At 41.7% G+C, this 27,427-nt stretch overlaps 1 protein-coding gene across 4 annotated transcripts in view; it reads right to left on the reverse strand.

Annotated features, from left to right (window-relative positions):
• Positions 1 to 21,520, reverse strand: part of map3k3 (mitogen-activated protein kinase kinase kinase 3) — a 166,005-nt gene extending 144,485 nt beyond the window's left edge. For 3 of the 4 annotated variants that reach the window (XM_072249690.1, XM_072249688.1, XM_072249691.1), the window contains exon 1: positions 21,190 to 21,520. The gene's annotated coding sequence lies outside the window, so the exon portion shown is untranslated. Of the gene's footprint in view, positions 1 to 13,447; positions 13,541 to 21,189 lie in introns of those variants that run through there. The other variant, XM_072249689.1, reaches the window with a different exon arrangement.
• Positions 21,521 to 27,427: the final 5,907 nt, after the last annotated feature.

Consider the following 27,427-nt stretch of genomic DNA (forward strand, 5'->3'; position numbering starts at 1 on the left):
ACATTATAAAAAGAAATGATAAACTATAGCCCATAATTTTCAAACCGCGTTGCTACATAGATTATAAAGTACCCATCATGGTAATATAATTAAGCTGACCTGACATATTCTGTTAAATTAAACCCAAAGGGGCACATTATACAAGGAATCCAGAATGAACAAACAAATCTGCATGAGCAATTGCACAAAGCTGATGCCATTTCATTACTAGCTCTTAGACTCAATTCCACCCCCCCCCCCCCCAAAGCTAGGGAGATCAAGGATTTCATGTACTTTTTGTGTGTTTTGCATGCAGCACATTCAATCTCTTTTCTAATCATAACAAGAAAGCAAAACAAAGTGTGTATGGCAAACAGATTGGAGGGGACAATTTCAGACAACTGTCCTTATAGCAGCACCTACTAAAGAACACCAATTTGAAATTTACTCGAGGGAGATACTAATTAATTTCACAGCAGATCCCATAATACAATGATCATCATATGGAACCAGGAACAAATCCGCCAGATTCGCTTGTAAATTGGAGAGAGAACTATGCAGCCCCTATTTGAAATTGTATGTTGCAGGTGCTTTAAGGCACTTCCACTCTTAATTGACAGTTTCATACTTGGTATCTGTTCACATACACAATAGGCATTTAATTGAGAGTACCAGAAAGTATCAAAAAGAATCAATGCCTTCAACAAAAGAAAGGACAAGGTGTGAAAGGGTAATCCACCACCCACCACTACAAAATGGTAGGAACAAGAACTCCAGGAGCATCAAGTCTTTAAGGAGAAATCTGTTATTGATAGAACTATTGAAGCTGAAGTCTTCTTAAAAACTATTGTAGTAAAAAGACAAAAAGAAAGATGAGCAGTATGGTCAGCATTGAGGGTAGGTGCAGTAGATTTGATGGGATTGGAGGGCAGTTGAGAAAAATGTTGGCAAGATGTGGAACTCCCTGTTTGAAAGGGTGCAGAGGCAGAAACCCTCACTACACGAGGGACACCTGAAATGAGCATTTGGAGCCATAATCTACAAAAGGATGGCCCAACAGTTGGGAAGTGAGATTAAGATGGTCCATTTTGACAGGCATGAATACAATAAGTGAATGACTTTTAGTGGTGCAAAATTGCATCACTTCTATTTAGCACTGACCTTGTTTTCTGCATTATTACATTTCAGAATTTGTTTCATTTTCTTGTACTTTTGGAACGGTCACTCTTTGGTACAGCTTCTCTTTCAAACCCCCAACCCACATGTTCTGAAGACCAAGACATTTACTTTCAGGGAGACAGAGGGTTTGAACATATGCACAGCAAAATGAAGCAGTGGGCTATTGTGAAATGTTGAACAGCTAGGATGGAACCATCAAAGAAGTGGGGCCAGCTGAATGTTGAGTATGTCATCTTGACTTCAAAGCCAGATCTCTCAACTTAAACTTGAAAGCATTGTCTTTTATTAAAATGATAGGGTTGACTCAAGGCTTAGTGGGAAAATGTACCATTTAGTATTGACGTCAGTACATCCATGGCGCAAAATATATCAGTTTCCTAACCAGCAGAAGATGCCTTTTGTGAAGGGAGATTTTGAAACGGTACATTGCTACAAAATATGTCTTTGCAAATCTGTTTGGTGGTGTGGAAGGGGAGTGGAATGGAAGTGGGGCGGGTTAATTGATTAACATCCTGCAAAGGTACTTAAGGAACACAATTCATAGCTGGCTACAAACTACTAAAACAAGTACTTTCAGGTGGGTTGAGACAAGTGCCATCATAAGAAAGCAGTAAATATTTGTACTGTCAGAATCAACCACAGGGCTTCTAAATATCTAGAGTCAGAGATCTCCACAGTATAGAAATAGGCACTTCTGCCCATCTAGTCCATGTCATATTACTAATCTGCCTATCCCTATTGACCAGCACCCAGCCCATAGCCCTCCATACTCCTCCCATCCATGTACCTATCCAAATTTCTCTTAAATCTTGAAATTGAACCCAGATCCATCACCTCTACTGGCAACTCATTGCATACTTTCACAACACTCTGAGTGAAGTTTCCCCTCATGTACCCCTTAAACATTTCACCTTTCACCCTTAGCCCATGACATCTAGTTGTAGTTTCACCCAACCTCAGTGGTAAAAGCCTGTTTGCAATTACCCTATATATAACCCCTCAATTTTGTATACCTTAAATCCCCCCTCATTCTTCTACGCTCTGGGAGTAAAGTCCTAACCTATTCAATCTTTCCCTATGACTCAAATCCTTAAGTCCTGGTAACATCCTTGTAAATTTTCTGTGCATTCTTTCAACCTTGTTTACATTCTTCCTGTAGTTAGGTGGCCAAAACTGCACATAATATTCCAAATTAGGCCTCACCAACGTCTTATACAACTTTAGCTGTTAATGGTGATGTTCCAAAAAAACTGACAGACAGAAGATAAAATCATAGGAAACAGGAGTGGGCTACTTGCTCCACTATTCCAAATGGTTATGACTGGATCACTTCAGTAGCCTGTTCCTGTCTTTTCTCCATATCCGTTAATCCTTTTAGCATTATGAAATGTACCTCCTTGAATATATTTAATGTTCTGGCCTTTACTGCCTTCTGTGGCAAAGAATTTCATGTCTGCTGTCCTCTGGAAGAATAGGTTGATTCTGATCTTCTTTCTAAATGGCATAAACCACATCCAAAGGACCCCCTATCCTGAACTACCCCATCATCAGAAGCATCCAGTTTGTGTAGTCCTGATAGAATATCATAGATTTCTATCTGATCCCCTTTCATTCTTCCAAATTCCAATGAACATTGTGCTAATTAATCCCATCTCCCCTCATGTGTCAGCCTATCATTCACAAAAATCTGTCTAGTAAACCTTTGTTGTACTCCCTACTTATCCAGAATATCCTTCTTCAAAAGGCGGCCAGAACTGTACAGGATTCCACACATTAGGATTAGAGTTAGGGTTTCTACTGACAGAAGGGGCAAAGGTGAGTTACTGGTGCCTTAAAATCTGTCACTTCAGGTAGTTGGGGCTCATTAGCCATGGTTGACAGCTGATCTGGGAGAAGGAAAACTCTGATCTCAAACCTCCACTGCCTTGCAGCTATACCCACTCACGGGGAAGGTTTCAGGAGTGAAACCCGAGAATAAATCCGGAGCTGGAGTCCCTAAGGCAGTCCTACATCGAGTTCAGCACTGACTGGCATCTCCTCTGACACCGCTCATGGCAAACTGTATTGGTCTCTGCAGTTTCTTTGGATTCACCAGCTGTGTGAAGAGGAGGAGCCTGCTACATGGGCAACAGCTTGCTCTCCATATCGTACTGTCATGGTTTGCATATCAGGAAGAGATCTGGGATGTAATATCCATGGTCAACCCCAACCAATTACTTTAACACACAGAACCGTACTTTGTGTTCTGTCTACGTTCAATTGTTAGAGTATCAATTATATACATCCATCAATGTGATTACCCTTATGCTCCAGAATTCAAACTGTATCGCCTCATTTATCGATCTGTCTCATATCCCTCATTATTGTAACTGTTTTCTTAAATAATGCAGGCATAACTCCTCCTATTTTAAACACATCTATATATGCTTAAGGCACTATAATCAGGAGTATTCACCCACATGCCATTCTTGCCCATCTATAATCATATTCTCGCATATAGATCTGTGCCATGTATTCTTCATTATAAATAATTGCACTATAAATAATTAAGCCCCGCCAGAATATAGTGTTTCCCCTCCCATTTCTAGTTTCCTCTAAATGTTACCTTCCACATCTAGATTTTCCTCATCCTTCGGGCAGGCTAGTTTAAAAGTTCCCCAGAAGCATGAGCAAACCTCCACTCAAGGATATTGGTCCCGGTCCTGGAGTAATACAACTTGCACTGTTTGTACAGGCCTCAAATCCTTCCCGCCTGCACCATCTCTTTACCCAAGAGCTGATCTACATTATTTTCCACTTTTGACCTCACTGACATGTGCAGTCTGTGGTACTGCTACTCTTCACATCCAACCTGCTAACTTCCACTCTTCAGTTTCTTTGGAGGACAGTCTTATTTTGATCCAAGTGAATTCTTTCTTGTGAATGTTGTATGATGCCATGTACTTGTTATGCTGTGCATGTGTACTTGTGCATACAACAATGAACTTTACTCTTCAATTTATCCTTAGTACAAAGGGGAAGAAGCTATTCCTAAAACATTGGCAAGAGAAAAATCTGTAGATGTTGGAAATCCAAACAACACACACAAAATACTGGAGAAACTTAGCGTGCCAGGCAGCATCTATGGAAAAGACTATAGTGGATGTTTCGGGCAGAGACCCTTCATCTTTTCCATAGATGCTGCCTGGCCTGCTGAGTTCCTCCAGCATTTTGTGCGCGCTTCCTAAAACATTGAGTGTTTTACAAGGTCCTGTACATCCTCCCTGATGGCAGCAATGAGAAGAGGACATGTCGGGGTGATAGCAGTTCTTAATGATGCCTTTTTAGAGGCATCACCTTTTGAAGAAGTCTTCAATGCTGGGGAAGCTAGCATCCATGATGGAGCTGAATGAGTTTTGCAACCCTCTGCAGCTTTTTCCAAATCCGTTCAGTGGCCACACCATACCACATGGCAATGCAACCATTTAGAACGCTCTCCACGGTACACCTGCAGAAATTTGCTGGGAGTTTTTGGTGACATACCAAATCTCCTCAAGTTCCTAACGAGATATAGCCATAGTAGTGCCTTCTTTGTAATTGCGTCAATATGTTGTATAGGTCATCTCTTAAAAAAAGATCAGTCTTTTTGATTAATCTTTTCATTATAAATGCCTTTGGATCTCCTTTTATGGCCAGTTGTCAAATTAACTTTGATAAAATTCTTGCCAAGATATTTGAGATGTGAAATGCATAGAATAAATGTGAGGTGTTGCTCTATTACACTCAGTTTTTAAACATTTTCTTCAGTACTGTTAGAGACTCACTCAGCCTCCAATTCTGATAAATTGTTCATACTGAAAACATTAATACATTTTCTTTTCCAACATGCTAGGCTTACATAAAGGAACTGCACAATGACTCATCATGAATTTCATGCAACATCAATTGACTTCAGCGAGTGACAGTTTAGATTCTGAGGGAATCATTTATTGCATTTATTGAAATGAATCCAATTTTTTCATTCCAAATGAAAAAATCAGTGTTGGTTAATCATGCAGAGTGTTGCATTTAATAATGGAAATAACAGAACAAACTCACATGAAATTAATATAAATTACAAAATAAATAGTGCAAAAAGAAATAATGAGGTAGTGTTCATGGATCAGAAGTCTGATGGCAGAGGAGAAGCTGTTCTAGAATTGCTAAGTGTGTGTTCTTCAAACTTTTTTACCATCTCCTTGATGGTAGCAGCAAGAAGAGGGCATATCCCGGATGGTGAGGATTTTTAAATGATAGATGACGCTTTCTTGAGGACCTATCGCTTGAAGATGTCTTCTATGGTGGGGAAGGTTGTGCCTGTAATGGAACCGGTTGAGTCTACGACCCTCTGCAGATTGTCTGAGATGATGATGCACAGGAACTTAAAGCTGCTCACCCTTTCCACCACTGATCCCTCAATGAGGAGTGGTGAATGTTCTCCGATTTCCCTTTCCTGAAGTCCACAATTGATTTCTTGATCTTGCTGGTGTTGAGTGAGAGCTTGTTGTTATGATACCACTCAAACTCTCTCACTTCTGTAAGCCTCCTTATTGCCATCTGAAACTTCATCAACGGCAGTGTCATCTGCAAATTTATAAATTGCTTTTGAGCTGTATAGTCATGAATGTAGAGAGAGCAGAACACTAAGCTAAGCATGTATCCTTAAGGCAAGCCTATACTGATGATGTCAACAAGTAGAAGATGTTATTACCAATCCATACCGACTGTGGTCTCCTGATGAGAAAGTTAAGGATCCAGTTGTAGAGGGAGTTATAGAGGCCCAAGTTTAGAAGCTTGATGATTAATACTGAGGACGATGGTATTGAATACTGAGTTGTAATCATTAAACAGCAGCTTGAAATTGCATTTGCTGTAGATCTACTGTGGCAATAGGTAAATTGCAGCAGGTCCAAGGTCCTTGCTCAGGCAGGAGTTATTCTAGCCATAAAGCCAGAACCATAAACATAACTGCATACACTTCGAAGTTGTTGTATGTACATATAGGCCAGGAATGATAGTCTTAGGTATTGTGTCTGCACATACAAGGAGGAAGTGGGAAGATCAATTAATTTAAATTAAGAAAACACTTGGCCAAGGTAGACTACCTGAATGCAAGTGCACATTTGTAGTGGGAAGCATTCAAAAGGGAAAATAACTTGGGGTCAACCTGTTTCTATAACAGTGAGAGTCAGAAAAAATGTATACTGTATGTATATAAAAGTAAAGACGGGGGAGGCCTGACAAGGGAAGCACTTACAAAGAATCACTAAGAATCACTGGCAGACATGATTAAAGTAAATCCAAAAGGTGGTTTGTAGGTATATCAAGGACAAAATAATAACTAGAGACCAAAGAGCAAGAATTATCACGGACAACAGAAGTAATCTGCACATGGAGCAGGAAGCATAGGTCAGGTTCTAAAGGCACATTCATTTAGAACCTGACCTATATTTCTGGCTCTATGCACATAAATGTCACTGATATTCATAAAGGAAATAGTCTTTGTGAAAACTCAGTAAGAGGGGAAGATGAAATTTCTAGTGCAGGTCTCCATTAAAAAAAAGAGTATCAATGCCTTAGTGAGCTTAAAGGTGGATAAATCCACAGGGCAGCACCAAATTTATCCAAGGCTACTGTGGGAGGGAAGGGAAGAAGCTGAGGTGGGTGTGGTAAGCCAAATAGCCTGTTCCATGCTATATAACCCCAAGGATTGTAGCTTGTGATAGTTACTCTTCCCTATATGACATGCACAAAAGGTAATTAACTAATCCCTTCTCAATGTGTAGCAACCAATCTAGAACAGCCTATTCAGAGATGGATATTTGAAGAAGCAATTTGAGAGATAACCATGGCACCTGGCCTAGAATCCTGTAAAATTTATGAACTTGAAAATGTGGATAGTCTGATCCCTTTCAAAAGGAGGCATTTTTATGTCATCCAAAATAATTAAGGGCAACAAAGCACAAAGTAAATTATCAAAGAACATGCATCTCACAATCCTGAGATTCATTTTCTTGCGGGCATACTTAAGAAATCCAATAATCATAATAGAATCAATGAAAGACCTCACCAACTGCATATAGTGTGTAAAAAAAACTAACAAATACAAAAAGAAATAATAAATAATAAGCTATAAATATCAAGAATATGAGATGATGAGATGAAGAACCCTTGAAAGTGAGTCTATAGGCTGTGGGAACACTTCAATGATGGGGCAAGTGAAGATGAGTGAAGTTATCCACTTTGGTTCAGGAGCCTGATGGTTGAGGGGTAATAACTGTTCCTGAACCTGGTGGTGCGAGTCCTAAATCTCCTGTACCACCTTCCCGATGTCAGCAGCAAGAAGAGAGCATGGCCTGGATGGTGGGGATCTTTAATGAAGGATGCTGCTTTTCTGCACACCATGTAGACGTGCTCAGTGGTGGAGGGCTTTACCTGTGATGGACTGGGCCGTATCCACTACTTTTTGTGGGATTTTCTATTCAAGGCATTGGTGTTTCCATACCATGCTGTGATGCAACCAATCAATACACTCTTCACCACACATCTATCGAAGTTTGTCAAAGTTTTAGATGCCATACTGAATCTTTGCAAACTTCTAAGAAAATAAAGGCCCATTCTCACTGAATGAAGTGATGTCACTGCTGTGCTTTCTTCGTAATTGTATTTGCATGTTGGGCTCAAGACAGATACTCTGAAATAATAACACCGGGGAACTAAAGTTGCTAAACCTCTCCACTTCTGGTCTCCCAATGAGGACCTCTGGTTTCCTCCTCCTGAAGTCAATAATCAGCTTATTGATCTTGTTGACATTGAGTGAGAGGTTGTTGTTGTGACACCACTCAGACAGATTTTCAATCTCCCTCCTCCATGCTGATTCATCACCACCTTTGATTTGGCCTACAACTGTGGTGTCATCAGCAAATTTGAATATGGCATTGGAGCTGTGCTTAGCCACACAGTTGTAAGCGTAAAGCGACTAGAGCACACAGTCTTGTGGTGCACCTGTGCTGATGGTGATTGTGGAAATGTTGTTGCCAATCTGAACTGACTGGGGTTGGCAAGTGTGAAAATTGAGGATCCAATTACACAACAAAGCACAGAGGCCAAGGTCTTGAAGCTTATTGATTAGTTCTGAGGCGATGATGGTATTGAATGCTGAGCTGTAGTTGATAAAGAGCATCCTAATTTATGCATCTTCGCTGTCCAGATGTTCGAGGGTGTGAGTGAAGAGCCAATAGATGACATCTGCTGTGGACCTGTTGAGACAAATTGGAGCGGATCTAAGCTGCTCCTCAGGCAGGAGTTGATACGTTTCATCACCAACTTCTCAAAACACTTCATCACTACCATAAGTGGAGGCCATTTAATTCCCCTGTTTCTTCACCCTCTTTCATAGTGCAATCCAAAGTTAATTGCATGCTCTGATTTCAACCGTAATCCAAGAAATTCAAATAAATGCGTTTACACTTTACAGCGAGGGTTTTATAGTTGGGTCCTTATCTGTGGAAGAACTTACTGAACCTTAATCTACCCTAGTTGTTTCTTCAATTCCACATCCTGGATATACTTAGGTGCCAACGAGGCCCTGACTGAATTTAGTCATATAGTAATTTAAGTTCCTTACTTGGTAATCCAGCCTGTGGCTGCAAGAAATCTACTATTATACATATAAATCATCAAAAACCATTGCACATTCTCCAATTTATAAAGATGTACAATATCCAAGAGCCAAGTTTCTGACTGTAGGCTTTCATTATTTATGCTGGTACTAGTAATCTATTTCAACCTAAGGCAATCACTAGGTAAATACTTCATTCAGCGAGGACGGGCCAGTTCAGCTTGCTGCTCCATAAGGATTACTTGTCTCTGCACAGAACTGAGGCTGTGGCCTGCAACAATCAAGCTTCTGAATCGGCTGCTGCGATGCCTGGCTATGGACTCACTTTTGTGAACTTCAGTTCTGAATGCTGTATGCTTATTTTGATTGTTTGCACCATTAGTTTTTTTTCCTCTCTGCGCATTAGGTGTTTAACAGTCTTCTTGTTCAAATGGATTCTTTTGCTTTCTTGTTTGTGGCTGCTTGTAAGGAAATGAATCTCAATGTTGTATGAATTATACATACTTTAATAATAAATGTACTTTGAATTTTGATACACTGTTCTACACAACATGGCACACAAAGCTACAGATGAAAGAATATGATTCATCATCAGGACCAAAAATACTTAAAATAAAACTGGATGTACATTTGTACATAATTAACTCCTGGAACAGCATTGAAAATTTATATAATCCCTCCTTTTAATTTGGACCTTGTATGTGCAGTGGAAGTTTTGTGCCTCCTCTAAGTCAAGCTACAAATGTCTGTCATTGTGACATGTACAGATGCACCATCATATCACCATTTTCAACTGCTGACTGTTTCAAGTTATCATCGGATTTCCCTTTCATCAAATGTATACCCACCCTCCACTGACAATTCCAAAACATGATAATGAAAACTAGTGGTAAAACTCAACAGATGACCTTTAAGATCATTAAGGTTCCATGACCTTTCATCAGATTATTGTACATTCCCAAACCAAAAGTCGTGGATGAACCAGGACGTACGTCATCTCCTGAAGGATAGATCTGTGGCACTTAAGTCTGGAAATCCAGGTCTGTAACAGAAAGCCAGGTATGATTTGCGGAGAGCTATTTCAAGGGTGAAGAGGCTATTTCGAATGAGGTTGGAGGTGACATTGGATGTACGACAACTCTGGCAGGGTTAACAGGACATTACTTCCTGCAAAGTGAAACCCAATAGCATGAATAGCAGCAATGCTTCACTACCAGATGAACTTATTGCCTTCTATACCCGCTTTGAAAAGGAGAATATAACTGCAGCTGTGCAGATCCCTGCTGCACCTGATGACCCTGTGATCTCTGTCTCAGAGGCCGATGTTAGGCTGTCTTTAAAGAGAGTGAACCCTCACAAGGCAGAAGGTCCCAATGGAGTACCTGGTAAGGCTCTGAAAACCTGTGCCAACCAACTGGTGGGAGTATTCAAGGACATTTTCAACCTCTCACTGCTATGGGCAGAAGTTCCCACTTGCTTCAAAAAGGCAACAATTATACCAGTGCCTAAGAAGAATAATGTGGGCTGCCTTAATGACCATCGCCCGGTAGCACTCACATCTATAGTGATGAAATGCTTTGAGAGGTTGGACATGACTAGACTGAACTCCTGCCTCAGCAAGAACCTGGACCCATTGCAATTTGCCTATCGCCACAATAGGTCAATGGCAGATGCAATCTCAATGGCTCTTCACACCGCTTAGGCTACCTGGACAACACAAACACCTATGTCAGGATGCTGTTTATCGACTATAGCTCAGCATTTAATACCAACATTCCCACAATCCTGATTGAGAAGTTGCAGAACCTGGGCCTCTGTACCTCCCTCTGCAACTGGATCCTCAACTTCCTAACCGGGAGACCCCAGTCTGTGCAGATTGGTGATAATATCCCCTCCTCGCTGACAATCAACACTGGTGCACCTCAGGGGTGTGTGCTTAGCCCACTGCTCTACTCTCTGTATACCCATGAATGTATAGCTAGGCATAGCTCAAATACCATCTATAAATTTGCTGACAATACAACCATTGTTGGTAGAATCTCAGATGGAGATGACAGGGCATACAGAAGCGAGATAGTGGAGTGGTGTCGCAGCAACCACCTTACACTCAACGTCAGTAAGATGAAAGAGCTGATTGTGGACTTCAGGAATGGCAAGACTAAGGAACACATACCAATCCTCAGAGGGATCAGAAGTAGAGAGAGTGAGTAGTTTCAAGTTCTTGGGTGTCAAGATCTCTGAGGACCTAACTTCATCCCAACATATCAATGCAGTTATAAAGGCAAGGGAAACCAGCATATGCACTGGCCTGATGGGCCACAAGGCTCGTGACAGACTTTAATCTATAAAGGCAAGACGGTGACTATACTTCATTAGGAGTTTGGAGAGATTTTGTATGTCAACAAATACACTCAAAAACTTCTATAGATGTACCATGAAAAGCATTCTGACAGGCTGCATCACTGTCTGCTATGGAGGGGGTGGGGGCTACTGCACATGACTGAAAGAAGCTGCAGAGGGTTGTACACCTAGTCAGCTCCATCTTGGGTACTAGCCTACAAAGTACCCAGGACATCTTTAGGGAGTGGTGTCTCAGAAAGGCAGCGTCCATTATTAAGGACCTCCAGCACCCAGGGCATGCCCTTTTCTCACTGTTACCATCAGGTAGGAGATACAGAAGCCTGAAGGCACACACTCAGCGATTTCAGGAACAGCTTCTTCCACCCCGCCATCAGATTCCTAAATGGACATTGAACCCGTGAACTCTACCACACTTTTTTTTAATATATATTATTTTTGTTTTTTGCACGATTTTTAATCTATCCCATATACATATACTGTAATTGATTTATTTATTATTTTTCTTCTGTTATGTATCGCATTGAACTGCTGCTGCTAAGTTAACAAATTTCACGACACATGCCAGTGATAATAAACCTAATTCTGATTCTGAAATGCTTACTGTTTCTCCTTCCACAGATGCTACCTGACCTTCTGATGGGCAAATCCTTTCTTGCAAATACAATTAATCATCTCCAATTGCAGTAGATTCCAGTTAATTGGCACACATCAAGACCAGTACATTTTGCCCTAATTAAATGGCTGTCCCAATTAGCTGAAGTTTCATGAAAACTAAAGACAATCTGAGTAACAAATTATGTATTTAAATGAAATACAGAACAAATTAAAACTCTACCAAAACTACTACAGTACTATAAAACTGTATTTGCTAATAGTTACTGACAGAGGAATTCATCTAGTGTACACAATGAACAGAATCAGCACAGACACCTAGTACAGATAATGGACTGCCTTCATGCAATGCTATTGATGACTGCATCCACCAAATCTTCATTTGCATTGTAACATTCAAGATGATTGTCAACATCTTCTAATTCTTCATAGTTCCTAACTTGAAGTAGTGAAAGTTTTATTTTCACTCCCAGTCGTTTCTTGCATCACCAAGCCTGAATGCTTGAAACTGCAGTGAACGAAACGGTTCTGAATTGTCTTACTACTTATTTCTCGTCAACTATCAGTGACACAAACACATGCAACTGATGCTATTTAAAAATTCCACTCAAAGCACGGTGTAGCACCTAACAACCACACAAGTGTGCATGACTGACTGTAGTTAGAACCTGTTCAGCAAGTCTCCTGCCCCAATCAAGCAGCATAGTGAACCAAATAAACAAAGCAAATCCCACCTATTTTCTCGATTAGTTTTTAAGAGTTTTCCCAAATAAGCAGCTGCCCTGATTAACCAATGGACCAATTAACCAGAATCCATTGTATTTCCTATGCTTCCCTTCAGTTCTTGCAGACAATTCACTGCAATCATAATCCCCTAACGATAATACTCATTTTACCAAAGTATCATAAAAAGCAGACCATTTGTAGTCTTCTCAAAATCTTTAGATTCCAGCTTCATTCTTCAAGGGCTCATCTCTCTCTCACTCCAGTTTAGCCACACCAGTACCTTTGCACCACAGATCCCGTCCCAAACACCTTCCTCCCCTCCCCCATCCCCCCACCAACTGCTGGAATTGATAAGAGTGATAGTCATACAGCATGGAAACAGGCCCTTTGGCTCAAGTCCACCTTGACATTTAAACTGACACAAACAGCTATTAGACATTTCCTTCCAAATGTCTTGCTGCCTTGCCTCCTGATATTATTGTATATTCTGCAATGGCTTTACATGAAGACACCAGTCTATATAGTCACCGACTAAACCAATAACAACCCTAGGTCACTGCTGAAATATGAAGAGCTGTAATATCCTGGTACTTTCAACACTACTTCCATTATTAAATCCCATCCTCATAGCTAATCTAGTATTTCCTGGCATTGTGTGCATTGGCTTAATTCATCTATATTAGCATAATATACAAAAATCCATTTACGATGTCACATTCTACACCAGCTCTAGAAAGGGCTGAAATAGCCTACAATAATTGCTTTCATTTACATTTTAAAAAAAACACACATAGGCCTTTCTAAGCATATATTATATCACCTTATCAGAGTATAAACTGTGGCAACTGTGCCCGCAATAATACCTTCGGTTCCATACCATTCCAATAATTGTATTAATATATTCCTACAGTCTCTGGGTTTAGCTCTGCAAAATTAGTACAAGTACCATACCTGTATTTGCATGAACATCAATATTTTATGTGCTGCTTTTTCCATATCTTCATACAAATATGTCCACATTATTTCTGTGCATTAATGGTATAATTTGCACAGGTCCTGTACATACAAATTGATATATAGTGTAATATTAGATACAAATTATTTGTCTGCAAAAACATACAATAGGATTTGCTTACCAGTCCTATGCACAGCACTTTTACGAGAGTTCAATCCATTTGTAGTTGAATAGCAAAATATTCCACAACAGGTCAGCATACTTGAATCTGAATATCCTGAGATTTAGTGCAGTTGCTAGCTTGGTGAACTGACATTAACATACTTCATAACTGTCTGCATCAACTCCATAAACCCAGAATTTCATTTTTCCATTGTCCAAAGATTTTGGTGCACATGCATTCAGAAATCTGGAGCTTTATGCATGAATTAGTCAATCCCATCACTGAGTACAGTGAATTTCTAGTAAAGACCCATGCCCCTGACAATATCATGGCTATGGTAAAAGACTGGGGTCCAAAATCTGTTGCATCTCCATCCAAGCTTTCCTGCACAGTTACAACACTAGCATCTTCTCAAAGCAGAGAATTTCCCAGGTTATGCTCTGTCCATTGAATGGAAAAATCCAATGTAGGTAGGTACATCTCATCAACTGGATCCCCAAAAGCAAGGTGTCTGATTGATAGTAGTTACTGAGCAGAATGTACTGACTACAACTCCGTTCGGTAACCACATGGATTCCAACCACATTAACAAGTAGGTAGCCAAAAATGGCAAACAGAATAGTGATATTAGAAGTGAACCAAGGCTGCACTGTATTTGACTGAGTTTTGCACTGAAAAGCCTGGTAAAATTGAAGTCAGTGGTGTTAATTCACTGGTTGGAGGCATAGCTAGCACAAAGCAAGGTGTTCTGCTTGTTGGAGCCCAACTCTCCTACATTGGAGCAACAAACGAATGATGAAGGAATTCAGCAGGTCAGACAGCATCTAGGGGTTGATGCTGGACAATTGGCACCTCAGGCTGAGACATTTCACCTGGACTTGGAAGATGGAGGACAGAACACAAGTACAGAGAGTCTCACAAAACTCCTTTTAAGTCTCTTGAAGGTGATTTCCTAAAGATCGACATGAACTGATTGATTCTTAACAGAAATGAAAATAGAAAATGATGTAAACACTCAATGGTCTATCAGCATTTATGGAAAGAGAATACAAGTTAGTTTTATGGTGCATAGACAATGGGGAAGGGGTAGCCATGATAAGGGGATTATATCCGACAGGTTAAGACCAAATGCTCCAGTATGGCTGGTAGGATGACACTTTGTGAAAATCAATAAAATAACTGCATAGTGGAAATCTAAAATAAAAGCAGAAAAAGAAGTACATTCTGATTCTAAAGTACAGGTTCTCCTCAGGTTACGAATGCCCAACTTTTGCATATCCTGTAACCGTGTGTGCATTTGGGAGATCAGTTGGATACCTGGCTGCCTGTTGTGGAGCTGCAAGCATTTTCTGTCATGTGGGAACTCTGTTCTCAGCAATATCATTGCATCTTGCAGAGAAATCTGAATGGTTGAGTTAAATGTCCTGGTTGCCAGGTGGCTGCATTCCCAAGTTGCAAACCGTTTGGGGTACAGAAACAGAATGCTGTGGCAACCAGGGGGGTTCCCATAAAACGAGAAAATTACACAAATATTCAGCAGGTCAGACTGCATTAATGGGAAAAGAACCAGACTTCATCACAGAGAGAAGTATCTAGTTAAACTGCAGTGAAGATGGGAGAAGGAATGCAGACATCCCACCTCTTTTGGAAGTTCCGGGAGTTTCCCGCATATTAATAGTGGCACCCTTATGCCCGCAAATTATATACAATATCCCAAAAGAGGCAGGGGGAAGGAGGAGGGAGGGAGGGAGGGAGAGAGAGAGACACAGACAGAGAGAGTTTCAAAAAATATAAAACGTATGTCACCCCAGACTACCCAAAAGTGTACCCCTGCCTAATAGGGGTCAAAAATAATTGCACTGCGCTGTTTGCAACAGTGACTTTTCTATTGCCCATGGTGGGTTAAGTCTGTAAAGTCACCTGGCTGGCGGTGAGAGGGGCCCTCCCAGTCAGAGCCCTCCTGTACGCCCGGAATGTCGTCCCCGCACCCCACTGCCCACGGGAGGACTGCAGTGAGGAGGAGTCTGTGACCCACCTCTTTGCACACTGCCAGTTCGCAAAGAGGGTGTGGAGGAGGATGGACGGGCTAGTGTCACGTTTTATCCCCAGCAGCTGCGTAACAGAGGACTCTCTGATCTACGGGCTGTTCCCGGGGACGCACACGGAGACCAACATCCGGTGCTGCTGGCAGATCATCAACTCGGTGAAAGACGCTCTTTGGTCAGCCCGAAACTTGATGATCTACCAGCACATGGAGATGTCCGTGGGAGAATGCTGCCGACTGGCACATTCTCGGCTGCAGGAGTACGTGCTGAGGGATGCACTGAAACTCGGTGCAGCCACCGCAAGGGCCCGGTGGGGAAGGACCACAGTATAGGTTTCTCCACCCGTGGGAGTGGGAGGGGTCGGTGGGCGGGGAGTATACCCCTCAACAATGATATGCTAAGCTGAACTACTGGAGTGCCACATGGGTGGCTATTAATACGGATATTTTACTGAGTATAATGGAAACGTATGTAAAGGAGGAAAAGTTATTGAATGGTTTATTGTATATATTTATTTTTGAATAAAGTATATTTTGAAATAAAAAAAAAAGTCTGTAAAGGACGTGTTGCGGTGAAATAACAGGTGTCATTCATTCATTAGCATAGCTAACGTTATTTAAACTAGCTGGCTAGCTGCTAAGGAGCTACTCTGTTACAGACATCCCACCTCTCCCGGGAGTCTCCCGCAAAATGATGGTGCTACCTCCCTGAAATGAGTTTTTGCAGGGTGGGATGTCTGGGAATACAATAACCTGGTAAGCATCAAGTTGTAAACAAGATTATCTGGTCAGTGAGTGAAAGGGATGAGTTAGAGAGCGAGAATACAGACAAATGAACACAAGAATTGCAAAATGCAGGGCAGGAAGAAATATGTCAGGCTGGACATGCTCTGCACTCTCAGAAAAAAGAGTGGGGGGGTGGGGAACATACTGAGCCATTGATACCTGCCAAACAGAACTGACAGATATAGATATTATCATCAAGTGATTGATTACTGCTATTGTGGTCTGGCAAACTGACTTTTATTCAGCAGAGTCCAGGTGTAGCCTTCAGACACTTCCTCAATACACTCCCCCTCCACCACCCTTTGGATCATGACCCCACCATCTAACATCAGGCCATGTTCACCCAGAAGCTCAGAGGGCACGAGATATCTTTGACAGACAAGGAACTCAGTTCCTCAGATCTTCTTATAATGGCCCAGTTCTGTGTAGCCTGCTTCTATCTTCAGCCTAAAAATCCACAGCAAGGCTGCCCAGTCCAGATCTTTTGTTGCAGTCTGCTCTTGTTCCCACTGAACATATTGCTTCCTACCTTGGTAGTATCCTTTTCACTATGGTGTATTCCACTAGTAACCTAGGAAATAGAAACTATCAAAGTGACAGGGCATCAGAGGTCTCAAAAACTAAGTGGCTCCACTACTTTACCATGGGTGTACAATATCTTTGCACTGTCATCCCTCCACTTCCTCCTGGAGTAAAGACTCCAAAAGCTTGGGTCTCCTCCTTCTGTATGAGTGCTGCCTCCTGCACTCATGCAGAACTGGACAGATTCATTACTTTGTTGCCAATTTCCACCTCTTCCCCTCCTTTGGTCAATCTCTTACTCTTTCTTCCTTTTCTGGATCTTTCCCTCTCCATCTTAGGAGGCTACCTCTTTTCTATTCCACTCTCCCAGTCCCAATATGCTGTCGTATTTGCTCCAGAGAGGAGATACTCCATACAGTGGACACTGAACTGCCCTCCTCCTTCCTAAACCATAGCTTGCCCTCTACTATTGTTAACAAAGCCCTTGGCTTCATCTCATCTACTTCCCATGGCTCTGTTCTCCTCTTCAGGACAGAACACACAGTGAAGTATTAAGCATTACTAATAGCAAATCTGTGAAACATGCTCAGCAGGTAAGGTTATACTAATAGGTTTAAAAAAATGGTGGACAACTGGTAGTAATGGCCAATTATGAAACAGGCAGAAGTTGTTATCTGAAGTTGTAGAATTTGTCACTGAATGGAGAAGACTGCAATGAGCCCATAGAGAAATTAGGTGCCGTTCCTGGAGTTTACATTGAGTTCTTTGTAACAAGTCCACGGAGAGATAGGTCAAAGTGGGAGTGGGAAGGGGAATTAAAGTGGCAGACAAATAGAAATTTGGGTCACTTGTGGAATGAATGCACACATTCTGCAAAATGAACACTCAATCTATGTTTGGTTTCTCCAGTGTAGGTCTCTCCATTTGAGATGAAACCACATAGTGAACATCGAATGCAGGATACTAGATTTGAAGTGCATCTGAATCACTGCTTCACCGTTTGGGTTCCTAAATGGCAGGTAGAGGAGTTAAAAGACAGGTGCTGCATCTGCCGGATTAGAATGGAAAGGAAATCAGGAGGGGGGGGGGGGAGCAAAAAAAAAAAAGAGGGCACGAGGTATCTTTGACAGACAAGGTAAAAGGGAATTCCTAAAAGGTTCTATGTACATTAAGAGCAAAAGGATAACTTGAGAGGATAGGTCCCAGTACACTTCAGTGCAGCTGTCAATGTGTGGAACCCTGGGAGACAGACAAGGTCTTAAGTGAATACTTTTTGTATTTACCATGGAGAAAGTCATGGAACACAGTGAGGTAGCAACCTCAGTCAGAATGCACAACTGCTCCTCCCTCCCTATTATCCTCAACACTTGCCCCTCAGGACTGTGTACTGAGCCCATTGCTGTATACCCTGCTCACACATGACTGCATGGCCAAACATCCAAGTAATCACATTGTCACGTTCGCTGATGCCACAACAGCGATGAGATGGCCTACAGAGAGGAGGTGAAAGAGTTCAGGGTCTGGTGCCAGGCAAATAACCTCCTCCTCAATGTTAACAAGACAAAGGAGATGGTTATCAACCAAGAGAGCTCATCTCCCCCCCCCCCCCCCACTTTACACCTAACCTCATTCCATATCATCTGCGCGATCTAGTTTAAGGTTACATTGGCATTTATGCACATTCGGAGGCCAAGCTCCAAGACCGTCAGTTCATTTATTGAAGCATGCTCTGAACACAGGAACAGTACACAGGGGCAGAATTATGCCACTTGGCCCATCGAATCTACTCTGTCAGTCAATCATAGCTTATCATTATCCTTCTCAATGTCATTCTCCTGCCTTCTCCCCATAACCTTTGGTGCCCTTACAAATCAAGAACCTAACAACCTCTGCTTTAAACATGCCCAATGACTTGGCCTCCATAGCCATCTGTAGCAATTAGTTTCACAGATTCACCACGTTCTGGCTAGAGAAATTCCCCCCTATCTTTGTTCTTAAGGAATGTCCTTGTATTCCGAGGCTATCTCCTCTGGCCCTGGACTCCCCCACTATAGGAAATATCCTCTCCACATCCACTTTACACCTTTCAATACTGAATAGGTTTCAAAGAGATCTCCCCCCGCCCCCCGACACACAATTCTTCTGAATTCCAGCAAGTACAGGCCCAGAGCCATCAAACACTCCTCGTACATTAACCCTTTCATTCCCAGTATCATTCTCAGAAACCTCCTCTGGACGCTCTCCAAAGTCAGCACATCCTTTCTGAGATTAGGCCCCAAAACTACTCCAAGTCTAGTCTGATCAACGCCTTAGAAGTATAGCATTACATCCTTGCTTTTATATTCTAGTCCTCTCGAAATGAATATTAACATTGCATTTGCCTTCTTTACCACTGACTCAATCTAAAAACTAACCTTTAGGGAATCTGGCACAAAAACTCCTAAGTCCCTTTGCACATCTGATTTCTGAATTTTCTTCATTTAGTTTATGCCTTTATTCCTTCTACCAAAGTGCTTGACCATACACTTCCCTACATTATATTCCACCTGCTTTCGCCATTCTCTTAATTCAAGTCCTTCTGCAGTCTCCCTGCTTCCTCAACACTACCTGCCCCTCAACCTATCTTTGTATCATCCACAAATGTGGCCACAAAGCCATCAATTCCATCATCCAAATCATTTATGTATAACATGAAAAGAAGCTGTCACAACACCAACTCCTGTGAAACACTACTAGTCACTGGCAGCCAACCAGATAAGCCCATTTTTATCACCAACAATTGAAAGTCTGCAGATGCTGGCAATCCGAGCAACACACACAAAATGCTGGAGGAACTCAGCAGGCTAGGCAGCATCTATGGAAAACAGTACAGTCAATGCTTCAGGCTGAAACCCTTCGGCAGGACATCAACAGTTCAAGCCCACTTTTATTCCCACTCTTTGCCAACACCATATATACCCTATCAAAACCCTTAATTTTTGTATGTTGGGATGAAAACAATTCTCATTCTTAACTCAAGAGTATGGGCCCAGTCTACATAAGATATCACACATCTACACATTTACTATCCCAGGAATAAATCTGGCACATCTTTACTAGATTCCCTGTAGAGCACTTATATCCGTCCTTACGACTGGAGACTGGAGCAGTACATAATATGCAAGATACAGTCTCACCACAGGTCCATAGAACTCATGCAAGACTTTTCCACCTATGTACTCAAATCCATTTGCAATAAATGTGAACATACAATGTCTTCTTAATCACTTCCTGAACATGCATATTGACATTCAGAGACTCCAAGTCCCTCTGAACACCATGTTGTCAACCTGGCATCATACACCACCTCTTGACCAAAGAGGATAACTGTGCACTTTTCCACATTACATTCCATCTGCCATGTCCTTATCCAATCTCTGAGCCTGTTCTTTTCCCTTGGAATGACCTCCTCACAGCCCATTGTGCCATTGACCTTGGGAATCATTGACATTATTTAATATAATACTTACCTTAATCCGAGTCATTAATTGTGGACAGCTTGGACTCAAGAACCAACCATTGTGGTACCTCACTGCCTTCCATACTAAAACTGATTTTGTTTAATCATCTCCTGCAGTATCATATCCAAGGCCTTTAAGAATCCAAATACAGCACATCTCTTCCCCCAATTTCCCCCGGGATCAATAAAGTATGACTATGATCCACTAATACTTTCCTATTTCTTCTGTTCATTACAACCTCAAAAAAACTAATAAATTCATTAGACGTTATTTTTCTTTAATAAATTAGCATTGTTTCCGTCCAGCCCTAGCACTGTTAAGTGTTCTGTTATCATTTCCTTAATAATAAATGTTTATCACTGGGAACCATTCCAGAATCATCTTTAACTTTTTTTTTGACACCATCTCCCAAATCAAAACCTGCAAGGGCATTAGGTGGATGAGTCAAATCACGCTCCATGGACAAAAATACAAGGCCATTCTTACCACTCCTAGTTGAAAATTCATGCGACTCGTTCCCCAAGCAGACCGCAGGCTCCCACAATGATACACAAAGAGCAATAAATGTTAGTGACACCCAAATCCCATGAATGAATACTCGTATATCCCAATGATTCTACACTGGTTCAGTACACCAACACTGGTGTATCATACTTTGGTGAACAACAGCTCAGCATGCCAGCACCAGTACATTCCGCTATACGGCGTACTGTCTCCAAATACCTGCACTGTTGTCTCCTGGTCCAAGCACTTCGGGTTTCGCTCTATTCCGGCCCACTTCGGCTTGCTTGTATATCCCACCGAGGGCCGCGCTCTTCTTGCTCCAGGCTCCGGTTTATCCCGGGGCTCTGGGCCCCGCACCCCACACTTCCTGCAGAATCAGCCTTGACGCTGCGTGCCTCCCTTCGTCTCCATTGCTGCTTAAAAGTCAGAGGGGCCCCAGCCCCCAGAACTGTACCCACGTCTTGCAGACGGCCGCACAACGAACGCTCATCCGTTCAATAGCAAATCCCAACAGTCCCCTCCACCCCCTGCAACGCCAACCTGCGCCGGTTCACACCGCGCATGCGTTAACAACGTGCCGCCAGCGCCGTCAACATTTCCTGATGGGCATGCGTAGAAAGAGGGGGACCGGCGTCAATTTGCGCGTTCTCAACAGACATGCTCGTGGACGCGAACATCACTACCACGCGTGAACGACGCCTTCCCATAGACGCATGCGTAGTCCGGGTGTTGGAGGGTAGTTTAGCAGCATCCTCGTCAATTGAACAAGGTCCACTTTGTGATATTTTATTTGCGTTTCTTTTAAAGACAATGCTAGACAAAGAATGAAGCAGTTACATAGGGGGAGGGCGAGGAGATCAGAAGCAATGGTGTCATGCTGTGGATGTTGGAATGTGTTGTGGAGATGCTCGGGCGAGGGGTTGAATGAGGTATGACAGACTTGATAATAATTTTTGAATCCAGTGATGGAGATCGTGTCCATCGTATCTCTTGATGGATGGAAGATTGATTTATTGAAGATCTACTCTTAGAGAAGTTCTTTGACTACTGGGATACTCAGAATATGGCTTGCTATTGTAGAACATTAACATTACAGCACAGTACAGATTCTTTGGCCCAAAATATTGTGCCAACCTTTCAATCTACTCTCAGATCAATCTAACTCTTCCCACCTACATAACCAAGTAACACACACAAAATGCTGTTGGAACTCAGCAGGCCAGGCGGCATTTTTGGAAAAGAGTACAGTCGATGTTTTGGGCTGAGTTCCCCCAGCATTTTGTGTGTGTTGCTTGGATTTCCAGCATCTGCAGATTTTCTCTTGTTTGTGATTGGATCACCTACATAACCCTCTATTTTTCTATCATCCATATGCCTATCTAAGAGTTTCTTAAATGCCCTTCATGTATCTGTCTCTACCACCCCCCCCCCCACCGGCAGGGTGTTCCGTGCACCTAGCACTCTCTGTGTAAAGAACTTGCCTCTGACATCCACCGTACATTTCCTCCAATCACCATACAATTATGCCTCTTGAATTAGCCATTTCCACCCTGGGAGAAAGTCACTACCTATCCATCTATCTATACCTTTTATCATCTTATACACCTCTATCAAGTCAGCTCTCATCCTCCTTCACTCCAAAGGGAAAAGCCCTAGCTCTCTCAACCTACCTTCATTAGACAGGCCCTCTAGTCCAGAGACCATCCTGGTAAATCTCCTCTACACCCTCACTAAAGCTTCCACATCCTTTCTATGATGAGGCGACCAGAAATGAACATAATATTCCAAATGTGGTCTAACCAAGGTTTTATAGAGCTGTAACATTACCTCGTGGCTCTTGAATTCAACCTTGGGGTTTCCCATAATCCTATTCGCCAAAGCCTTCCCATACCCCGTTCTAGCTCTCCTAAATCTTTTCTTCAGCTCCTTGCTGGCTACCCTGTAATTCCCTACAGCCCTGTCTGATCGTTGCTTCCTAAACCCTAAGCACAAGAAAATCAGCAAATGCTGGAAATCCAAAGCAACACACACAAAATGCTGGAGGAGCTCAGCTGGCCAGGTTGCATCTATAGAAAAGAGTACATAGTTGACATTTCGGGCTGAGACCCTTCATCAGGAAGGGTCATCCATAGATGCTGCCTGGTCTGCTGAGTTCTTCTTAAAACTTAATTAAGCTTCTTTCTTCCTCTTGACTAGATATTTCATATCTCTTGCCAACAATTGTTCCTTCACCCTGCCATCCCTACCCTGCCTCAATGAAACAAACCTATCCAGAACTCCATGAAGGTGCTCCCTAAACAACCTTAACATACCTGTTGTGCATTTCCCTGAATATATCTATTTCCAGTTTATGGTCTTAAGTTCCTGCCTAGAACTATCATAATTCCCCCTTCCTCAATTAAATACTTCCCTATTCACATTCTGACATGTCAGGCCATGACCTGGGTTCCCTCCTCCTTCCCTTTCTCCTATGGTCCACTCTCCTCTCCTATCAGATTCTTTCTTCTCCAGCTCTTTACCTTTCTCACCCACTTGGCTTCACTGATCACCTTTTAGCTAGCTTCCTTTCCTCCCCCACCCCCACCTTTTTATTCTGGTGTCTTGCCCCTTCCATTTCAGTTCTGAAGAAGGGTCTCAGCCCAAAATGTTGACTGTTTATTCATTTCCATAGATGCTGCCTGACCTTCTGAGTTCCTCCAGCATTTTCTGTGGATTACCTTCCCATACTGTCTGATCCTATCCTTCTGTAAGACTATAGTAAAGATCAGGAAGTTATGGTCATTGTCTCTGAAATGCTGTACCATTGAGAGATCTGAAACCTGATCTGGTTTATTCCCTAGCACCAATCCTAACAAATTCTGCCCCATGCAAAAGTTTTGCACTAAGGAGGCGCCAATCAATATTAGAGAAATTGAAGTCCCCCGTGACAACAACCCCATTATTTTTGCATCTTTCCAAAATCTGCCTCCTGATCTGTTCCTTGCTGTCTCTGTTGCTATTGTGGGGGTGGGGTCTATAGAATGCTCACAATAAAGCATTATTGTCCCTTCCTGTTTCTAACTTCCACATCACTGACTCAGTAGACAATCATCCACGGTGGTCTCCCTTTCTGCAGTTGTACTACTATCCATGATTAGCATTGCTACTCCCCCACCACAACAACATAGTTCCATTTACTGGTCTATGCTCTAAGTCACAGTATTTATATAGCTGGTCCAGTTGAGTTCCATCTCAAAGGTGACACCAGGATGCTGATGAAGACTCAGTCAAATGAGGTCGTGGAGGAGGAGCATGTGCTACACCAGAGGACAGGCTTAGGACTATATCTGAAAAGATAATTTCTTGAATCAAATATCTGAAGGAATGGGCTAAAATAAAGCACACAGTTATTTTGTGTTTATCCTTTTGTTTTTCAATCTCAAAGTATGGAAAGAACATAGATTTATGTTTAAGAGCTGTAGCATGTGACCAACTGTTCTCTATGTTGCTTCAATTTTTTTTATTGTAGGGGAGAATGAGTTATCTGTGTGGGGGGTAGGTAATAGAGTGGAAATGCTTCTTGTCTCCCTCAGTTCTTCTGTTTAACAAAACACTCGCTTATTTTAAATTACTGGACATGTACACACAGCTATGTACACTCCACTACTGACCTCTCCATCTTTGGTCCAAATAAGGAAGAGATTCAGAAGGGAAGTAGGAGAAATGTTCTTCACCTAGAACTTTAAGTACCTGGAATGCACTGCCTAATAATGTCACTGACAGTATTTGAAAAGAGTCAGAATGAGCAACTGAATTGCTGAGGCATAAAGGGCTATGGACTGGGTATTGAGCCATGGGGTTAATACAGAAGGGTGCCCATTGGTTGGCATGGACTTGCTAAGTTGATTGGTCTGTTTCCATGCTGTATGATTCCAAGGAAGGAATAGGATAGATAACTGAAGATGATTTAAAAAGAAGGAGGTGTATAAACTTAAAAGCTGGTGCCAGAAGCAGAAATCAAGCTTCTGAAGATAGTACCGACATTTAGTAGGCAACAAACTGCTGGCAGGCAATATAAGGATGGTTTAAGTTCAGGCATTAGTTAGCTTAAGATCATGGAAGATTGAAGGACAAAGTTAAGGATTTTAAATTTAGTAATGAACTTAAACTTTCAAAAATGGATGAGTTTTATTAGGGTGGCATGAAAAATATTTGAAATGGCCCCAACTTAAATGGGAATGGGCCATGATTGGTTATTGAAATGTAATAAGGCTACATGCTTCAGACTTGAAAACCATTTTAAATTTGACTCATCGGCTAAAGGAAGATGAGGAAAGCCAAATCCAGGAGGGAATTTGCTTTATACTTATCTGTAAATCCATGTCGCCTGCTTTATCAGTTTCCTGTGATCAGATCCCAAGCTGACCCTTCTCATCCTTTTCTGCGTCTCCATAGTCTAGAAAATGCCTCCCATCTTCAGTACCAACTCAACCTTGTCTTTCTTTCCCCAATTGGAGACACAGAACTCGTGTTGTTTATGATGGAAAGAACACTGGGCAAACACTATTTCATTTAGAACTGGGCATTTACAGCAGAGTAATTATTTATGTATAGATTGGATTATGAGGACACTCAGTCCTCATTTATTGTCATTTACAAATGCATGCATTAAGAAATGATACAATGTTCCTCCAGAGTGATATCACAAAAAAAACAGGACTAAACAAACCTATTCAGGCTATTCAGGTAGATAGGGACGTAAAGAAAGTTTTTGGCATGTTAGCCTTCATAAATCAAAGTACTGAGTGCAGGAGATGGGATGTTATGATTGAGAGGAGTTAATAGACATACACAAAATTATGCGGAGTATAGATAGGATAACTGGAAGCAGGTTTTTTCCAGTGAGGTTGCGTGGGACTACAACTAGAAGTCGTGGGTTAAGGGTGAAAGGTGAAAAGTTTAAGGGGAATGTGAGGGGAACCTTCTTCACTCAGAGGGTAGTAAGAGTGTGGAATGAGCTGCCAACAGAAGTTCAACGTTTAAGAGAAATTTGGGCAGATAGGTAGATAGTAGGGGCATAGAGGGCTATGGGTCTAGGCAGTTTAAATGGTTCGGAATGGACTAGATGGGCACAAAGGCCTGCTTCTGTGCTGTACTTTTCTATTATTATGATTCTATTATAAGTGATGGAGTTATGTATAAGCTGAAAATCTGTATAGTGAATTCTTTGAAGCTGGTGGGAGAAGTTGACGAGGTGCTTTAATAAAGGCATAAGGGTTCCTTGACTTTATAAGCAGAGGAACTGAGTACATAAGCAAGGAATGTATAATGAACTTATATAATTCACTAGTAATCTCTCAGAATGGTATTGTATGCCAGCCCGAGCAATACACTTTAAAAAGCTCTTAAAGAATGTAAATGAGATACAGTATACCATAATGGTATCAAAGATGGAGTTCAATTTTGCAGAGAAGCAAAGGGCAATGTTTCTTCTCTTTAGAGCTGAAAATGTTTAAAGGAGATTAAATACAGTTGCTCAAAGTAATGAGGATTATGAGTAAAGAGAAACTGGGGTTGTCTGCGGAAGTAAGCAGGAAACAGATTTATAGTAATTCGTAAAACTAAAATAAGGTTTTATATTGGAGGTTCTGAAAGGAACTGCCTGATGAATCAGTGGAAGCAAATTCAAAAGTTACTTTCAAAAGGTGATTGGAGAAATATACGAAGGAGAGAATTCTACAATTGTGGTTCAGTAGTAGAAATGGGGGATTAATTAGATCATTTTCACAGGCACAATGGTCAAAATGGCTACCTTTAGTAAGATTCTAAACAGAACTTACTCATAAAAATTGGAGGTACATTTGAGAGAAAGCTGTTTGCTGGGAAAAAATCTTGTGTTTCAAGCTAAGCTGAGTGTTAAACAGGATGTCAGGATTTGCTGGAATCTTATTCAGAAACTGGAAATTGAAAAGTAATCAATTCCAGGTTGTGCACTTTGCACCACGAAGTAAAGACAATAGATTTTTTTTTATTCCTAATGCTGAACAAGAGGTTGTTATGATTAGATGACAGAGGTGGTTATGTAGTCACAGATGGTAATGGAGGTACAGCTTGGTGTCACTGGTGTTCAAATGGAATGCTTCTGTTCTTTATCTTTACATTGGTGGCAGTCATTGAAGGAAGCAAACAGGCGACAGTGCCAAGACAGTGTGCCAGTACAAAATCCTTAGAGGATTTTAAAAGAGTAGTACTCGGAAAGGAGAGGCCTTTGCTGGAGAGCACTTGCTGTAAGAAGGACTGGAAACTTGCAAGGATAATCATAGGAAGTGAGATGACAAAAGGGAAGTGCTGGAAGACAATGTGATTAACTGAATTAACTACCATGGAGATTGGCAGAATGAGGTGATGTATTGCATTGCAGTTGCAGAGAATGCCCTTTGTTTGCACTGCTAGGAGCAGAAGTGATTCATACAGGAAG

Source organism: Mobula birostris, chromosome X, assembly GCF_030028105.1.
Source record: "Mobula birostris isolate sMobBir1 chromosome X, sMobBir1.hap1, whole genome shotgun sequence".
NCBI lineage: Eukaryota > Metazoa > Chordata > Chondrichthyes > Myliobatiformes > Myliobatidae > Mobula > Mobula birostris.